This window comes from Aquila chrysaetos, chromosome 3 (genome assembly GCF_900496995.4).
Source record: "Aquila chrysaetos chrysaetos chromosome 3, bAquChr1.4, whole genome shotgun sequence".
NCBI classification, from domain to species: domain Eukaryota; kingdom Metazoa; phylum Chordata; class Aves; order Accipitriformes; family Accipitridae; genus Aquila; species Aquila chrysaetos.
The window spans coordinates 22,778,844-22,795,538 of NC_044006.1; the positions used below are offsets into that span (position 1 = coordinate 22,778,844).

At 43.1% G+C, this 16,695-nt stretch overlaps 1 long non-coding RNA gene across 1 annotated transcript; it reads right to left on the bottom strand.

Moving 5' to 3' along the window:
- Positions 1-9,133: 9,133 nt before the first annotated feature.
- On the bottom strand, positions 9,134-14,456 carry LOC115339896. The gene is made up of 3 exons (XR_003922855.2): positions 14,208-14,456; positions 13,211-13,333; positions 9,134-11,559 (listed from the first exon to the last, which is right to left on the bottom strand). It is a non-coding gene; the product is annotated as an uncharacterized LOC115339896 (long non-coding RNA).
- Positions 14,457-16,695: the final 2,239 nt, after the last annotated feature.

Consider the following 16,695-nt stretch of genomic DNA (forward strand, 5'->3'; position numbering starts at 1 on the left):
CTCGGCCCCCCCCCCCCCCCCCCCCTTCCCCCCGGAAAAAGTAGCTTTTGGAAATGTGTGTGTACAATTGCTTTAGTAAAGCATATGCTCTACAGCGAGCATGGCATGACAACTGGGACCGCCAGGTATTTGCCCTCCAACATTAAACAGAGCTTTTTCTCATGCTTTTGCATGGGTTGAAGTGCTGGCAGCTTTCTTTTCAATGCCCAAGGAGTGTAAAAAGCCACCTCCGTTGCAGGTTCATTAATACAAAAGAGAGAGAAGATTAAATCTGGAAGGGGAACTGGATGACCTAGTTCTAGGGCTTGCACAATGAACACCTTTGATCTTTTATCTGCACGATCAGCTGACTTTTCTACAACACACTAAATAAAAGTTGGTCTGGCAAGAGGGAAGAAATATGACAGTAGAAAAATGGGCATTAGGAGCATGGGCTTCAGCCCCACCAGTAAACCCGATAGTAAGTGTCCAGTCAACATGCCTGAAAAAGCTGAGCCTACAGTGACCGTCATCTAACAATCTCAGCTTTTGTCCATTTAACTGAAATCCAAATTCTCTTTTGGAGTGATGGATGTAGAAAAACATGCACATTAAAAAACTATTTTAGATTCCCTTAGTCCCTAAATATTCATTTCTATAAATAGTGGTGGCTGTGATGGTGGTCTGTTGACACATTTCTTCACCTAATTCTGGCCTAATATTCATGCCAGTGTTTAGTGTGGTTTCCTTTTGACGTGGTTTAATTGCTGTAGCTTTGTGTTCTACCAGTTATAGCTAAGAAAAATTAAACTGCAATTTAATTATAACATAATCAGCAGTTCTGGTCAATTAGAATGAGATTAAGTGCTGTGCAAATCTGTTATGGTAGAAAGCAATGCTGAAATAAGCACTTGGAGTGTCTAGTTAAAGGACACTGCTGTGCCTGTGCAGTCCCACACAGGCAGTTTAAATTCAGCATATGCAAGATACAGGCGTATGCCTTCCCTGCCATTTGCCAGGATGGGCGGTACCTGAGCCTATTTCTCCTTTTTGCCAAAGCCAAGGGTTTTGTGGTCCACTGCCCTCGGTGACTGTACCAGATGAAATTTTCTTCTGCCTCCCCCCCAAAATCTGGCTGATGAGAGGAGCTGGGGTCTCTCCCTGGTGTTGCCCCGTGAACTGTGTAACCCGCAGCCCACTGGACAGCCCAGGCAAGCAAGGGGTGGGTGCCACACGGCCGTGGCGATACCTCTCAGCCTTCTCCCACAGGATCTTCAGGCAGGAGACACCCCCCCCCCCCCCCCCCCCCCCAGGGCCTGGGACAGGGCAGCAGCATTAGTGACACGTGCTACTACCAGCTGGACTCCCCAAAAGAGCTACCCACACGCTCGCCTGGAGCTGAGCCTCTCCCAGACCCGCTCCTGGGATGCTCCTCAGTGCCACGACAAAGGTTAGCTGCTGGATCTGGAAAGTGCTAAAAAAACCCGACCCCCCAGACTCCGGTGTCTGAGCAAACGCGGTTGGTGCCTTTGCCCCAGCTGCGCTAGCCAGCAGGCAGAGGGAACGCTGGCACTTGGAGGACCCATGGGCTGCAGGGTGATGCCGCAAAATGCCGAGCGGGATTTCGTTGGGAAGTTCCTGCCATGGGGCAGGCAACTTACAATCAACCAGATAAGTAGGTTCAGGAGAATCACTGGTCTAATGGCATTAGGCTAATACACTGCACCAGCAGGAGATGATGCAGTAAAAAAAACTATGCTTCTGGGGGCTCATTCAGGTAGAAATGGGATTAAGCCAGGCCACAGTGGGGGGGCCCTGTTTAGGGAGGAAGCGTTATCTCACAGACCTGCCACTGCTCACAGGGCACCGCGAAGCGCTCTGTGCAACTGGAAATTGTAAGCACACCAAACCAATTCTCTAAGACACCTTCACGGACTGATGACTCAACCAAGATCATTTTAATTAGGCCTCTTGTAAAACTGTTTGGAGGAACTGTGAGGATGTTTTAGAGTGGTCACTGACTACTGGTGGTAATTTGCTGTAGAGGCAAGGTGCAGCTCACGGATGTCCTCAGACTTCACATGGCAGGGTTCCTGGTGCAGGCACCTCTGGAGCTGTATGGGTTTTGAAATTTCCCTGTAGCACTGGATAAAAGAGATGCTTATTGAATATTGTGAAGCATGATGATAGCTGGTCCAGAGCCATTACTGTAGGGCCCACTGGTTGAAGCTTTACCAAACCTTTGAAAAACAGAAACACTCAAGCAAGAGGAAGGCAAACACATCACATGCTCTGCCTTGTAAATGGGGAAGGGCTTCTGAGCAGATAAAAAAAATCTTTTTATATCATATAAGCCATTTGTTCACTTAGCCACAGCAGAGCTAACAAAACCAAATGTTGTCAGCTCACAGTTTAATTGCAATGCTGGTAAGCCTTGTGGTGCCTCTTGGGGGTTTGTTTTGTTTTGTTTTTAAAGTCAAAATAGCTTGTAAAGGCAAATGAATATAGGAGATTTTGATTCTTTTGTTTACATGTGTTTGCTTTGAAACAAGTGTTTTAGTCCTTTGGCTTGAATGAATGAATTCTTGAATGAATTTAAATTCCTTGCCTGAGAGGCTGGCAGAGCCCATTTGAGAGGTCCAGCCAGGCAAGGGTGGTTGTTGTGACTGGGGAGGTTTTGCTCAGCCCAGACAATGTGATCTAGTTTCCCGAATGCCTGATGAGGATCTCATGGCAGGCTAATTTAAGGTTTATTGTAGGGGTTGGGAAGTTTAGAGGCACCTCATATGACTGAATGCTTTTCACTGCCAAAAGCAACCCCTGGCAGAAGGGTTGCACAGCTCTTTGTTTCTAAAGAGTTTGCATGCAGGTTTTGTGTGTTCAGTCAGCTCTGGCAGTTTGCTTTCTGTATTCTTCAGCATAAATTATAATCTGTCCATGTCTAGGACAGCATTTGCTGGTAAAAAGCACAAGCAGAGAGGCAGTGGAACACTAAGATGCTGCTGTTTTCTAGCAAAGCAAGCCCTGCAAGTTTGTTACCAATGCAGTCATGATTTGTTCAGGGCTGAGAAAAGTCTTCAGCTCTCTGGCCTTTAGTGAATCAGAATGGAATGAGAGAGCTCTCAACTTTTGCGAATCAAGCCTTGAAGTCTTTCCAAATACTCTGAGCCTGGCTTTTCGCAGGAGGCTGCCAGACAACACAGTCATGGAAACCCACTTTTAATCCCTCTGAGAAGTCCTGTATTGGGTAGCCAGAACAACCAGATGTGATACTGTCGGCACAAAGTCCCTTGGGGAGCATGGGTGGTTGACCCAAACCAGGGACTTGCAGGTTCCACTGACCTGCGCCGTGGGACCCTCTGTGACAAGTTTCTGCTCAAACCCAATTTCAGTGTGGGACAAGGTGCGGTTTGTGTGAGCCTACAGAGAAATGAGGCACACAACTATTGTCAGTAATCACTCTACATTATATATACAGATATTAAAAACTCAGTGTTGGCTCTCATGTTGGAGAGCTCCAAAATTAACATATGCATCTTCTACTTTTGTTCAGCCAGTAGATTTTTAACTCACTTGAAATCTCTTTGGAGAAATCCCTGAATTTAACGTACTGTTTTCTATCACTGAGGTGCTGGTTAATTCAGGGTGTTTGTGATGTTATTACAGTTCCCTCAAATACCCATTTAAAACATCTTCAAGTGGAAATTAGTTTCCTGTGTTATTACTCTGACTAGTTTCAAGGAGCAGTTTCAAGCACAAGTCTCCTTTCTCAGCTAGACCCGGCTCTATATAGCAGAAAGCCGTACCAATATCCTTATGTACTGCAGCAGGCCAGCTAGGATAAATAAGACTGCATCTATGGGAATGAACTAACCATTAAATTTTAATGTTACCTAAAGATGTAAGAACAGCAGGAAGCAAAAATAATGACAATTTGTCATCATAGCTGTCCTGGCATTGTTTTGTGTAATGAGTGTTACTGTTATCTATATTTCAGGTGTCCCTTTTGTGCTAATGGGACTCTTTCTGATAACAACTGCGTATTACGGGCAATGTATACGGGCAATGTAAGCAGAGAGTAAGAGCTAGTCCCTGCTCCAAAGGCCTTCCAGTATTATTGGATATAGGAAAAGAAGGGGTTGAGAGGAAGGCACACAACTTACAGGCAGAAGGTTGTGAAATGAGCCACTGAAAATGGAACAACTTAAGATGAAGGACTCACCCTGAGGTCTCTTTACCTTGGTCCAGTGTTTTCCTTTCAAATCCTTATTATCACGGCAGGCATTTAAAAATACATGCACTCAATAGAAAGACCGTACAGGCCTTCCATCCATGACTCGGGTTGAGACAAATACGTCTTCTCTTGTTTAGATGTGTACAATAGCTACACAGTGCATTTTGATATAGATAGCTGTAAGTGTCTCTTTCCAAAGGGCTATAACAGAACATATATTTAGGAGGCCACATTGATTCATTACCAGCTTCCGGTGAGATAATGTACGAAGTGAACATGAAAATCAATAAGACAAGCAAAATGAAAGAGCTTGAGATAAGCAGGGGGAGATGGAAGAAATCAATGCCATCCAGCTACTGTGATGGTGAAACGGAGTCATAAGAGATCATATTAAATTCGTAAGTCATATATTTCAAATACCAGTCCGTAACATCAAACAGGGATTGGCATCAGTATATTCACATATTCATATTTGCAGTGAATTTCTTCAGATACCTAGTGAACTTTTCCTCCTACAAACTAGCACAGTTAGTTCATGTACATGCCAGAATGTGTTTTCCACAATAACCTTTATATGTTTAGTATATGGAGATCTATTGATATAAGATCAAATATTAACCTGCCTTTCATAACCTGGAAAAAATAAGCCACATTAGGAATAAAGACATTGACTGTTACCCTATTGCTGGCTGTGGGTGTGCACAAATACATAAATAAATAAATAGATAATACAGGAAGGTCCTCTGATCAAAACTGATTATTGATTTCATTCAGGCCACTTGCTCAGACTTTTTGGAAAGACTGTATAGTGTCAAGAGGAAAGCTGCCTGTATACTTTTTCTCTACTTTTGCATCTGTGTCTTCCTTTTATTCTACTGTGGCAGTGGACAGCTTGGCATTGTGAGACAGTGAAGGCTGTAATTTCTTTTCCCACTCAGGACTGTATCATACAGTACATTATCAACTTCTGATATTAAATGCATAATGCAGATTGTACTTTTCCTAGTATTTCCTCACTGACCGTGGGGTCTCCCTCTAGTGCAACCTCTTTTCGGGCCACACTGTTGAAATGCCTTTCAAGAGCATCCTTTTACTACTGTGGCATTAGAATTTATTAAATTCTGTTGGCATTTTGAAACCTCTCTAAATACTCTTTGGACAAATGGGACATAGTCAGACTGTGGTTGAGCTGAGCTCAAGAATGTATGATGTGAAGGCAAAGGTGTTGCATTACCGTTAAAAAAAAAGGCATTTTTTTTCAGGAGGCAACAAAGGTCTGTTGTACAGCCCAGTGAAACAGCCTAGCTGCTAAAGCCAGAGCAACCCTTCCATCAGCTGCCCAGGACACCTGCAGCTGTAGGGCTGAGATGATTTACCAGCACTGCAAAGAAGTTGGAGACCTTTGCCTACTTGGAGGTATTTGCTAGTGAAGGGGAAATCCTGAGGATATAATAATTTTCTGCACAGGTCTGATGCTAACCTTTTTTTTTTTTTTTGGTTAGCTTTTTATAATTTCTCAAATAAGAGCTCAGCCCTCATTTCTTCTGATTTCTCCTTACTCATCATCAGTCCTCTGTAATCTTTGTCAGCCACTCCAAGCCAGGGTTTAACAGTTAAAACTAGTGAAATGTCCTAAAAACTTAGGGGTTGTTTTCCTAGAGCCTTGCAGCAGCAGAAAAACTTAAGTCCTCATGTGTATTATTTTCTTCTGAAGTCCACAACCGCACAGTTTACACCTGATTTATTGCTAATATCACTTGCTCGTAGTATTTTTCCCTCCCATTGGAATATAGCTGGCATTTTTTCCCCCTAAAATGTATTAGCTTGTATTTTTCTACATTGAGCAAGATTTTAGTGCCCAGACATTAAAATTGCTATAACTGGCCCCTCTGTGTTGCATTTGCTCCAAGCATCGGAGAAACAAGTGCTGGCTTATGCTGAGGTTCCCAACTGGAGATGCACCCAAAACTTCTTTGAAGCTTGCCTTTTGAAACCTAGGAGAAGTCTAGCTAAGCTAGTGACTCTGTAGTAAAGGCTGAGGTGGCCTCTTGTTGAGTTTATAAGGCGAAGTACTGGAAGACACAATCACTTTTTTTTGTGTATCATCTCTGGTGTTGCCCTCTTCTTCATTTACTTACAGTTTATGTGCTTAGGACTCATTCTAATGAAAAGAAAGACATCCTTGAAACATTGCACTTGTTTTTTTTCTGGGGCAGGTTTGTTAAGCTTCCCTGCGTTCCCAGCTTATCTCTTGAGAGAGTCTAAATGTAAGATTTAGTCTGGTGATGTGACCCAACTCAGAACACAAAAATGGAATTTGTGGCCTTAAATGTACAGCTACCAGGGATCATATTTCCAAACATCTTAGTTTTCAGAAAAATACATACAAGTATATTCCAGCTGGATTTTTGTTTTTCAATGAGGGGTCATAAATATTATGACACTTTATGAAAACTTTGCACTACATAATAACCTTTGTGAATAATTGGTTTGTACTTTAAACTGAACTTTTTCAATGAAAAATTTTCGAGGAGACCCAGTTTCTATTTGCAAAGCATCAGTGGGGGTATTTTTGAGGAATTCATTACCATTACGGGTTTGACACCTTTTCCATTTGTGTTCGAATGCTCTTTCTCTGTGTCCAATATTATCTAAAGTATTTCCAAATATCACTAGCAAATTGTCTTCCTGTAGTCATAGACAGATAAAAATTGCCTTTTTGGTATGTAGATGTAAAAATAATAATTTACCTAAGCACAAGAAAAGCATCAACCATTCCAAACAGCTTTTTTAAATCGCTTTTCCTTCCTCTATTGCCTGAATAACGCAGTTCCTCACATTTTCCTTGCTGTAAACACAGCTGCATCCCAATGTAACTGCATTCATTTTAGCTGCGTTACTTCGACGTGGTGCAACCCAATGATGGGACAGCACTTGCACTGTGAAACATGAGGAAAAAATTAGGAGCATTTCCACCGGCAAATGCACTCATTTGGCAGCAGAGCTGAAATGCGGCATTTACAGGAAAGTTAAAGAGAGAAAAAGAGCTTTTCTTTGGAGATGGTGTACCTTTGTATATGTGTCTTGACCAAATTTATCTCACGGTGATGCTTGTAACTCGACCTATGCTAGATTTAGTGTGAGAAGACCATATGAAAGTCAGCGAATCTTGTCTTCTTTTCTCTTCCTTGGGGACTGCATGGTCTCAATGTATTTTAGGCAATTGTCTGAAAGTAACAGAAATGAAAACTGCCTATCTGTTCTATACACCAGAAGCCAGCTATCTGTGATTTGCTATTTGCAGTCTCCCATCTCATGCTGGAAATTTTCAGGAAAAGAGCCAAGTCACAAACCAGCCCTTATTTCTATCACAGCAAAAGCAAGACATCACTTGCCTCCTTCTCCTACCTCACCTCTGCATCATGCACTGGAGACTAAGAGGATGGCAGGAGTGAGTCAGTGTTCCCAGCTCTGCAAAAATCATCCTTTCAAGAATAACTTTTGAGTGTGAATCTCCTCTCAGTTACTGTCAGAAAATAATGCTTTGGCCTTAAAATAACTCATCTCTCAACCTATCCCCATGCACACATATGGTCTGCAGTCTCCTACGTCTTCCTGGGGTTTACGATACTGCAAGGAGAGCTGTGACACAGCAGAGCCAAGACCCCCCAGGGCTTTTAGGCCAACCAGCAAGACTAAATAGATGTAGAAATGGAAGCAGCAGCATCCAAAGTCTAGTGTGTCCATGATGGTCAGAAAAGCCTTTGTTAGTGGCTTTGTTGCTTGCCAGAAAGGACCTTGTTGTGAGTATCTGACTCTGGAGGGAGTTCCTCTAGTATTTTGACAAAATAATGTTTTCCCGTCTGGATTAAGGAGTAGCCTTAATCCAGAATCATGCAGAGACATTTTTACAGGGTAGAACAGGAGCTCCTCTAAGTCCCACAGAGGCCAAACGACTGAAAGGTCATTTGCTTTCAATCTCTTTCCAGAGATGTAGTGTTTTCACTTATCAGAAACATACATTTGTTCCTGAATTTAATTTCGAATGGTACAGAGAAGAGCTTTCTCTGGTGCTGCTTCTCAGCAGAGCAGAAGAGGCCTCACTAGTCAAGATTAGGACTGTGAAGCATGACTTTTTTTTTTTTTTTTTTGCTCCTTTGACTCAGGTGCAACAGTCCTGGGGCCTGTTCTGCTCTTTCTGTTCTTGCAGGCTTTCCCGTGGTGCAAACACCTTGTGCTTAGGGTGTGCAGCACTTCACGGCTACCATTAGTGCTGGGGAAGGAGGCAGGTGTCCCCTTAGAAAAAATACTGGTTTCAGGCTAAAGGAAATTGCCTGCTGCAGTACAAATGGGGACCACTTTGTTAACTGTGATGGAGCCAGGTTGTTTTACAGCAGTACAGAAATTAGGTACCCAGGGCAAAGCAGCCTTAGGAAAAGAGATGAGGGAGGTAATCACTCCTGTTGTGCCTATAACACGGTTGGGTTTAGAGCTCTGTTTATGTGGGGGCACTCTGCTCTTACCAGCTTAATTGGAAACCAGAAGACTCCAGGCTCTGTTTTATTAGCTCTACCATGTTTGCAGCTCTTTGGCGGCTCTTCATCACACAAAAGTCCTGCTGTCTTTTCAAGCAGCTCTGTGTGCTTTCTGGCATGTCCTAGGCAATCACAAGGGTCCAGCACTCAAGCATCCATAAGCTTCCCCATCTTTTCATTAAAGGCATCTTTAGGCAGCAATGTGCATTTCCTACAAGTCTTTGTCCTACTCTGTGCTTCATTTTATAGCAAGAAGGTTTTTTAAATACTCTCTTTAGAAGCTTTTTGCTGCCTTTTTTTTTCCAGAAGAGGGAAGGCTGGAAGCTGTAATGATAGGAAAATGATAGGCAAGAAAATGAAGACAAAGGTACACAGGAGTCATTTAGGAGGGAAGTATGGCACAATTTTATTAGTAAAAATGGGGAGAAATAAGGAGGAAGATAGGAAGCGCATTGTTGAGACACATCTTGGAAGTGATGTAAAATCTGATATAAATACTGTTGTCTTGTCCCTTGGTGAAAGCAAGAGGATGTCCATCCTTCAGCTCAGCCCCCCAGCTTGTTCACCCCACTTGCCATCCCGCAGTGAGGAGGCAAAGGCTTGGCAACAAGTACACCAGCCCTGCGGTTCACCCCAAACCTTGCTGCTCACCAGCAGCTGATGCCCGTGTAGCTTCTGACGAGAATTAAAGCAGCTCCCTCACCTGGCAATAATCCTGCATCCCCCAGGCCCACATTCACGTAGTGCTCAGCAGCTTTGTCGATGATGCAACTTTTGGGGGGGGCCGTGCCGGTGCAGGCTGTACGGCTCTTTTGCATTGACACAGCAACACAGAGCACACAGGGTACACTGCCAAAAGCAGGTTAGAAAACTTTTGGCACCTGACTCTTAATGCCTAAAATTATTTCTGTCTGGAAAATAAAGTTCTGTATATACAATACATCAAGACATCTCTGAGCAGGTATAATTTAGTTGCTGCTACAATAGACCTATGTGCAGGCTAGCCCGCTCTTTCCATGAAACATCAGCCAGTGAGGAGGTGCAGCAGGCTCAAACTCCCTCTGCCCCTTGTGCCCCAGGTCCACTTAGGCAAGTTGGAGCAATGCTGTGGTGCCTCTTCTGGCCTTTTGTGCTGCTTGGTGAGAGTCTGAAAATTGCATTCAGGCAAATCTCCTATCAAGACAACACTCCCTCCCAAGAAGCCCTAGAAGAGAAATGCTGTTCTGAAAAGAAATAATGTATGTTATTTCAAAGATGCCATTGTTCTTGATTTTTCCTTCTCTTTGTGAAATAGTCTTTTATCTTCCAAAGAGGAAATACAGTCCTCAAATTAGATCTCACAGGGATGCTGGCTCCAGAATTGTGAAAATTAAAACACAGGCAATTAAATTTGAAAACAAGAAAACCAAACCAACAATGGAGCAGGAAAGAAGTCACTGACATTAAAACTAGGGTTATGCAAATTAAGTCATAAACTCTCAGCCAAATGTAGGAAATTTTTTGATCTTTAATTCACTTCACTCTGCCATCAGAATCCTTCTGGCCCATTTTCCCCCGGGATAAAAGTCCATCATTAAATAATGGATGCATAAAATCCTCTTTCTGTTTCTTCCTCTAAATAAGACTCTTCATAGCAAATAATGAAGGGAAGCAAAAATTGAAGATGAAAAGAAACTACAGTGATGGTAAGTGACAAAGCAAGCCAGGGCTTGACAGATTAATTTCATTCTCTGAATTACACTGATCTTATTTGCAAGGTCATTCTATGCATCTTTGCATCTTTGTTTTAGACTGAAGAGTCCTACACACAGAGAAAGGGGTAAAAAAAAAAAAAAGGAGTTTTCATTTGGTGTGAAGTACACTGGATTTCGATTTACTTGCTTTTTATAAACAGCTGGACTCTTGCAGTACTAGCCTGCAGAATCAGAAAAGCTATCGCTGTGCTATTAGTGGACAAGCCTTCTGAAGCTAGGCCACCCGCATTAAAATAGAGGCACCAAGTTGCAGCAAGACACAGCGGCCTTCAGGGAACGCAGCAAAATTTGTTGTATGAAGTCAAGGGAGAACTGCAGCTTCTCGGGGTGGCTGGTGGCTTATGAAATTTTTACCTTGGGGGTATTGACGTTGTGTACTTTTATTGACCTACCCAAAAGAGTTCAAGTGATCAATAGGCACGTGACAACCTGGACTGTGCTGCTGAGGGAGGTAATGCTCAGCACTGGGATCACCCTGCCCTGAGCAGACCTTCATGGCTCCCGGGCAAGGTGTTCCCTTCTCCCTGGGGCAGAGGCTCCAACAGTGGTATCAAAAAAAGTCCTGGCCCATATAGATGTTCACAATTACCTAGAAAGTATATATCTACAGCTGTTAGTGTAGCTAGCTAGTTAGAACCATTGAAGGGCAAAGTAGCTGTAAATTAGAAAAAGCCACAAAAACGTCTCTTGTAATCTTCATTCAGTTTGTCATGGATATGTGTCATGACGTAACCAGATCTTTGGCTTTATGTGTAAAGGGCTCAGCACCTTTTTTTTTTTTTACAGCCAGTTCATTCATTGGGAGGTGGTGGTGGAGAAGGGGAATTGCTGCATCTTTGGCAATAGTGCAGAGCTATAGCTGTTCATTTTGTCCCCTGGAAGATCTCTATACATCTCAGCAGCTCAGCTGTAATTAAACGTAGTAATTGATAGATGATTAAAGGCTGTATCATAAAAAATTACTTGACCCTACTACTATAGATTATTAGATTACCGAAGGTAAGTAGGCACTTTCCAATAAGACTCTTCTCCTCTTCCAGATTATTCCTGACAGCTCCTGTAATGAAAATGTCAAGATATCGCTGTCAAATGCCTTTGAATTAAGAAGACCCATTATCATGTTTGCAAATTGTTACCAAATTACACTCATCAAAGGGGTATTTTACTCCACTGATTGTTTCCCTCACAGTAATACATAACGAAAAGCCTAGAGATGGATGTCCTTGTGCAGCGGCATTTCTGTCACCTTGTCAGATTCCATTAATCTTCTTTTGGCTCATCTGTGCTTCTAAAATACCTGCAGTATTACTTGCATATCTGTACTATTATATATTATACTTGTCTAACACATATTAACTGCTCAAGCTGTAGACCTTGAAAGTGGCATTAGAATTACAGGCCCTTCATAGGGGAGCTGAAGCCTCTATTGCCATTCATTACACAAAGGGATTAATTAAAGAACTGCTGAAAGAAATGCTTTAAGAGCCTCTTCAAAATGATTGAATGTAGGGAGTCCTGCATTAACAACAGACTGATTCTGGTAGACCAGAACCATATCTGTTGGGTTTTTTTTTTTACATTTCTAAGCACGGCATAAATATCAAGCATTGCCAATTCATAACATTTTCACAGCCTGTCTTATGATATACATAGCTAGCTAGCTGCATGACAAAATATATATCTCTATATGAGACAGCTCTATAGATTATATAAAAATTTCACAAAAATATTTGTAGATATAGATATTAATTAAAGCCCTACTGTGGTGTCCGAGAATTATATGAACATTTCAGTTTTCTTATTAAAAATATTCCTGGTCCCTGAGGTCACAAACACTCTTTTTCTGTCCACAGAGGTAAAAAAGGGGAAACAGAATACAAATAAAAGAATAAAATTTCCTTCTTTTCCTTTTCATATCTCATAGTCTGTAAATCAATCTCACATTTTTTAAAATCTTTGCACATACAAAACTCAGTATGCAGAACTGGCTCTCAGCAGCAGAGATTTTGCTGTTTACAATGTGTCATCTCTTCAGCTTTTAGCAAGGAACCCACGAAAAAGGAACTCAAAGTAAGCATTATAATGCTGGTAACAGTGAGGAAAAAGCACAACATGTTTTTTTTATCTATAGCAAAGTGGAAGGGGGAGCAGAACAGAAAAATACACTGTTCGAAGCACACTGCTAGGAAACCTCATTTAAGAAACTAAAAACTTCACTTTTCCTAGTTAATCTGACCTTTGGAAGGAAGGTAAAGCTTTCTTCAGATACGAAGTTGACATCAATAGGAGACAGGAGGGTTGAGCTCCCTTCTCTCTGCTTTCTTTCCTGTGTGCAAGGTAGCTTTAGAGGCTTCTCTTAAGAAACCCAAGTTTTAAATTGCCTTCCTTTGCCAGATTTTGGACACAAAAAAGCAGATGCATCATTTCACAAGTATCACTTTTTTATTACTGGTTCTCAAGTTAGCAAGCAAGGCTATGACTGGAGTCAAACTGGACACTGGTTTACAGAGTAGGATGCAAGCAGGGTCCTAGAGGAGCCTGAGTGTTCCTACTAGTTATCCAGCTGTATAACGGTGAGGTTCTGTATGTGGGATACTAATGATACAGCAAATGTGTGGGTACCCTTGCATGGACCTAGAAAAAAGTGCAAAAAGAGGTAAATGCACCATAAGTTCATAAAAATAGTTTCTTCATTCATTCCAGCTTACCTTCTTATTCTCTAAGTGCTACGCCTGGAGAAACGATATAGCTGCGGCAGTACTCCAAGATGTGCCTCTCTGCCCAGTGAAATTTATGTTCCAGGTTGTGGGACCACATTTGCCATACAATGCCTGAGAAAAAAAATTAAATGGAGATTATCAGAGCCAGCATGTTAATCAGGAAGCAATTTTTTCAGGCAAAAAGCAAGGACAAGGATCGTACTGTCTGTCTTCCCCCATCTGGTGTACATGTGCATTGATCTGCAAGGAGATACTTGACTACCTGGGTTTCACAGCTCTTAATACCTCCGTGGTGGCAGGAAACTAAACCCAGTTCTCATTCATAAAATGCAACCAAACCAGTAAGGAGTAGCTGCAGTGACCATTTTTTTCTACAGCAGCTCTGAGTTTCAAGCAAGACAGTTCAGCTAGGTTAGTGGGGAACCTGGGATCAGTCCCCCCCACAGTGTGTGTCATGCCCCAATACCTTCAGATATCTACAGGTGCCTTCTCTTGCCCTAGGTTAAAGATCTGCAGAGGTTTGGCACAGGGAAAAATGGAAGATTAAAGTGCCACTCTTTGCTGACAGTGTCAGAAATGTTGGGGGGGTTTAATAATATATCAACTTGACTGCAAAATTTGAAATAAATAGAAATAAAAAAAAAAAAATCACCATTTCAACTTGATGTGTGGGGTCTCAGATAAGGAGTCTTTTGTGAAACCCTGCCATTCACTCTCAGAATAAATGCTATTTTACAGCATTTTCAATAGCCAGGTTTTATAAGCCACTTCTTATCATTGTCCCCTTATTTTTCCCCCCCGTATTTTAAAGCATTGAGGAAGCCACTTGTTCTGTAGTACCTGCATCCATTCTGCCAGCATCCCAGCAGCACACAGCATGCATATGTATATAAACTGAGTGGAAAATTCCACTGAATGGGAGCTCTCACTGTCCTCCTCCAGGCTTTTATCAGCTTCTACAAGACAGGGGAGTGGAGATACTCACTTTTAATACAGCAGGTGTGTAGCTTGTGGAGCGCATTCATTGTTCGCTGATTCCTGCCCTCCTTCCATATTCTGCGGGAAAGCTGTGCGTGAAGGCGGGCAGGACTCCTGCTTGATGTATGTCCATGTTGATGAATTATGAGCCCTGGTTTTTTCCTTGACACCTACTGTCCAAGGTCTGATTTAACTTCCTCTCTCAGTTACAACTGTACCCAGTAAGAGATTACCCCCCTGCCCTCCTTAGCCTGCTTATCCCATCCTCCCTGCCAGTAACAACTCATATGATCACACCCTGACTCACAGCGGGGGGGGGGGGGGGGGGGGGGTCACTGTAAGCCACCAACCACTGACAGATAAAAAATGAGCTGTTTGGCTGGAAAGGGAGCGGCTCAGACTCAGCAAATGCCCGAGGAAGGGATGCAGGGCGGCAGTGATGGGAATGCGGAGCAGCTAGCAGCCAGGTCAGGTTAGGCATCACATCCCACTGACCCAGCCGCAGGGAGGTTGAGCGCTCTTGAGCACCTATGGATGCAGGTGTGTGCTTGCCGTCCCCACAGAGCTGACATTGCTTTGGGTTTTGTTTTCAAGACTTGAGGAAGTTCCACAGCTAAGGAGAAAAAAAGGCAGCAAATGAATCCTGCGTTAGAGGAATGCTAAGGTCGCTGAGACTACTTGCAAACTGCTAGAAATACTGACGTTGTGTTAGTCTGCAGAAGTGTGATGTGATCTTTCTGTGCACGTGCACAGCAATGTGAGTCTGAATGTTCTGATTGCTGGCCATCACTCTGCAGGATTCCTGCCCTACATAAGCTGCTGCTTTAATACTGAATCCAGGCTGGAGAATAAGAGGAAGGGCTTGCAAGTCCATAAAACGCACTACACAGTAAGCATAGCAGTGCCTATTAAAAGCTGTTTCATTCTCCTTCTCCCAGTACAGATCCAAGCAAAGCATGTGCCTGTAAAACCAATTAATGGTAAAAGGAGCTACCAACACCATGAAAATAAGCTGCTTAAAAATCACACCACAGAAGAGACACAAGTTGGCTGCTGCTCTGTGCTGTGATTACACACAAGTACGGAAGCTGATGCCTGACTTAGTTGACGGGCAGCTGCAACTGAACATAAACCCTAAAGGAAATAACTGTACTCAACCAATGCCATTCCATGCCCCCGTTGATGCAGATGGTAGCATAGTAATGCATGAGCACAAGGGGAATCTGTTACTGGAAGCTGGGCAGCTAAGAGAAGAGGAGCCAATTAGCAGTGTGTGGTGCCTTTGCCAAGCATACTGCCAGGAAACACAAGGCGGCCCAGGCCAACCCAGAGAATAACATTCCTGAAAAACAGCTTCTTCCACGCTCTCCACTGCTGTGATGAAGCCCAAAGCTGCCCAGCATTCCCAAGTCCTCTTTGCATTTACTTGCACAATTCACTTGTTTCATCTACTCGGTCTTCGCAAGAAAAAATGCCACAGGAAGAATCATGGCACCGACCATGAGGGGTAAGATGGCACCGGCTGAGTCTCATCTACTATGCAAAACAAGACGTGGCCTGTCTTCTGGTCCTGAGGCACCGCAGGGCTCACATCCATGACGCCGGCCCCATCCCCACCCCAAAAGAGGGTGACCTGCTCCAGGCAGATCTCCGGGAACTCCCGGAGATCTCCCGGAGATCTCCCCGCTCAAGCATATCGTGCTCTGCCCATCGCACTCCCATTTTCTACAAAACCCTGCTTGGTACAGGCCAAAACTCACATCCAGGGCATACAGCCTCTGCATCTGCGGTTACGCTAACCTGGCTTGTGCTTGACTTCAGCAGCGCTTGTAAGTACCGTACCAAATGGCAATCTCCTCAAAGAGCTGCTCTGCCAGTGTAGGAGGCTTTGCAAACTTTTGATTGCATGCCTTGGTACGAGTTTGCAAGAAGAATCAAATCTTGGTCTGTTAGGCTCAGAGAATTACCCTGCAGGTGGTAACTGGGAAAAGGTTTTATAAAGGAGCATATTTTAAAACAGTTTTGAGGTTCCAACAGTTAGAGTTTGGGGCCAATGCTACGGGTCCCAAATATACAGGTGTTTCCACAGCAAATACGTGAGTTTTAAGACTGAACTGAAGCATTTTGGTAACAGGATTTCAATCCCATCAATCTGGACACAACAGTGCAGAAATGAACATTGTCGTTTGGATTTTATTTCTACCATTTTCTTCCTACCCATGAAAATGAGGAAATTCATGGAATTTATACAGCAGAGAAATAAAATCTTGTTCTCTATTTCACATATGCATTTAATATCTTGCTCCCTCTTGAAATAGCAGCACACCCTCCCCACAGCCACCTGTGAAATGGCACTAACAAAACCTCCTCACTTCTCATGAGCACAGCAAGGAGGCGTGAGGCTACGATACCAGCAACAGCGAAGGATCTAGAAGAATATGAAATCCAGGATTAAACTGATGTAGCAAAGAAACACAAACCAAAACTCCAAACAC